Consider the following 2966-nt stretch of genomic DNA (forward strand, 5'->3'; position numbering starts at 1 on the left):
TACCACCGGGTATGGTGTTCGTACAACCCATCAGTAAACATGTGAACCCAACGGACCGATCGAAGGAATAAATTTCCGTTCTCAGCATCGTTGGCTATAATCGGGCAATTTACGGGCTTGCAATCCTCTCCTTTCCATGACCACCGGAGCAGTCTGGAATGTGTGTTTCCAGCAATCCAACACTATGTGAGCTATTCCAATCTATGCGTTCCAACTGGTGAACATTATGTTGTGAAGGCGAGCTCCACTGTACTTACCACCGGGTATGGTGTTCGTACAACCATCCAGTAAACATGTGAACCAACGACGATCGAAGGAATAAATTCCGTTCTCAGCATCGCTGGCTATGATCGGGCAATTTACGGGCTTGCAATCCTCCTATGCACCTGGCAATGTATGGTAGTGTTTCCTGCTGCTTTCCTGATTTGGATGTGTACCATGGCCTTTATCAGGGCACTCTCTACTAGCTCCGGAATCGAACCCTGATTCCCGCTTCCCGTCACAACCATGGTAGTCCTCTACACTACCATCAATAGTTGATGGGGCACAGTCAAGTGAAAGATCGGTACCCAGACTTCAACTCAATCGGCCGATTGGTTTAACTAATAAGTGCACCGGTCCTACCACCTTCAGAAGCAGCATTCCCGGCCTGTTGCATGTATTAGCTCTGGTTTTCATCAATCTTCCCCTGCTGTGTTATACTGAGCTTATGCGGTTTCTCGATTGTCGTGCAAAGTGTGTTATCACACATACCCAATATGCTCAACTCTCATGTTCGTTTGACGCACCAAACTTTATTAGTGATGCACCACACAACAGGTTTTAATATACGCGATCGTGTGTGTTTCAGTGTGAACTTGGTGCGCCAAGTCCATTTGTGATGCATCACTTAGCTAACCATCTTTCGGGACTGTTTAGGGTATGTGCTCCTCCACATCTATGCTTACTCGTACACATTCTCTGTCAATAGGTTTAAGATCGGGCATTCTACCATATCATTGCCTTAATGCTTTCAAATTCAGGCTACCAAGGTAACCTAATTGCGTTCGAAACTCAACTTGTGAGCTGTCGGCCCTAGAAGTTTTTTTAGGCTGCTAGGACCTCTCTCTACATTTTGCCTTTGGACTTCTCGAAGCTCAACTTGTGAGCAGTTCCATGCACCACTACCCGTATCTCTTAGCTTAGTTCTAGCCATGTGCGTTCAAAAGCTCAACGTTAAGCTGTGTACTGCACCACAATCCTTATATAATAAGCTTATCTCTAAGCTTTTTTTGCGTTCAATGCTCAACGTTAAGCTATCCCTTCGCTTAGAACCTCGCTCTACATTTTGCCTTTGGACTTCTCGAAGCTCAACTTGTGAGCTGTTCCATGCACCACTATAGGGTATCTCTTAGCTTAGTTCTAGCCATGTGCGTTCAAAGCTCAACGTTAAGCGGCCTCATGCACCACAACCCTTGTATCTTAAGCTTATCTCTAAGCTTTTTTGCGTTCAATGCTCAACGTTAAGCTATCCCTTCGCTTAGAACCTCGCTCTATATTCAACTTTCAGATACCTCGAAGCTCAACTTATGTGGTCTGCTTTCGCTCTTGAAGGGGAAATTTTTCTGACAGAGGGGGGTTTTTGGGCCAAATTATGCAATATTAGTTTAACCTCCGTCGCAGAACCCACATTTGACCAGGTCGAGAAAAAAATTTTTTCGTGACGACCTGGTCCCCCATAGTAGGGAATGAACATGACATCTTAACCATATTTGACCATTTTCAAATTTCTCGTCGCGGAATGATGACTTTACTAGTAAAATTTGTTCCGGGTAGGGACCCTCCCATACAAAATTTTCATCGCTCCAAAAGTGATTTCGTTTCACTTTTCAACATTTACAAGGTCCATAAATCATGTTTTGAGACGATATGGAAAAAAAAATTTTTTGCCCGTCTCGACCAACTCGACCGATGGTGACCACAGCAGGGTGCTCCATACAAATTTTCCTTATGTGGAATTTTCAGTGTAAAATAAGGTTTCTCCAATCGATCGCGGGTTTCACTTTTCATCATTTGCTAGGTTCTAACTATGATGTTTTGAGTGGTCCCGCAAAAATTTTTTCTTGGACCGGGCCTTCCTTCCCGGCCCTGTCGGTGTGCTCTGCAGTAGGGTGCTCCATACAAATTTTCCTTATGTGGAATTTTTCAGTGTAAAATAAGGTTTCTCCAATCGATCGCGGGTTTCACTTTTCATCATTTGCTAGGTCTAACTATGATGTTTTGAGTGGTCCCGCAAAAATTTTTTCTTGGACCGGGCCTTCCTTCCCGGCCCTGTCGGTGTGCTCTGCAGTAGGGTGCTCCATACAAATTTTCCTTATGTGGAATTTTTCAGTGTAAAATAAGGTTTCTCCAATCGATCGCGGGTTTCACTTTTCATCATTTGCTAGGTCTAACTATGATGTTTTGAGTGGTCCCGCAAAAATTTTTTCTTGGACCGGGCCTTCCTTCCCGGCCCTGTCGGTGTGCTCTGCAGTAGGGTGCTCCATACAAATTTTCCTTATGTGGAATTTTTCAGTGTAAAATAAGGTTTCTCCAATCGATCGCGGGTCTCACTTTTCATCATTTGCTAGGTCTAACTATGATGTTTTGAGTGGTCCCGCAAAAATTTTTTCTTGGACCGGGCCTTCCTTCCCGGCCCTGTCGGTGTGCTCTGCAGTAGGGTGCTCCATACAAATTTTCCTTATGTGGAATTTTTCAGTGTAAAATAAGGTTTCTCCAATCGATCGCGGGTTTCACTTTTCATCATTTGCTAGGTCTAACTATGATGTTTTGAGTGGTCCCGCAAAAATTTTTTCTTGGACCGGGCCTTCCTTCCCGGCCCTGTCGGTGTGCTCTGCAGTAGGGTGCTCCATACAAATTTTCCTTATGTGGAATTTTTCAGTGTAAAATAAGGTTTCTCCAATCGATCGCGGGTTTCACTTTTCATC

The sequence above is a fragment of the Anopheles marshallii genome, assembly GCF_943734725.1.
Source record: "Anopheles marshallii chromosome X unlocalized genomic scaffold, idAnoMarsDA_429_01 X_unloc_241, whole genome shotgun sequence".
Classification (NCBI taxonomy): domain Eukaryota; kingdom Metazoa; phylum Arthropoda; class Insecta; order Diptera; family Culicidae; genus Anopheles; species Anopheles marshallii.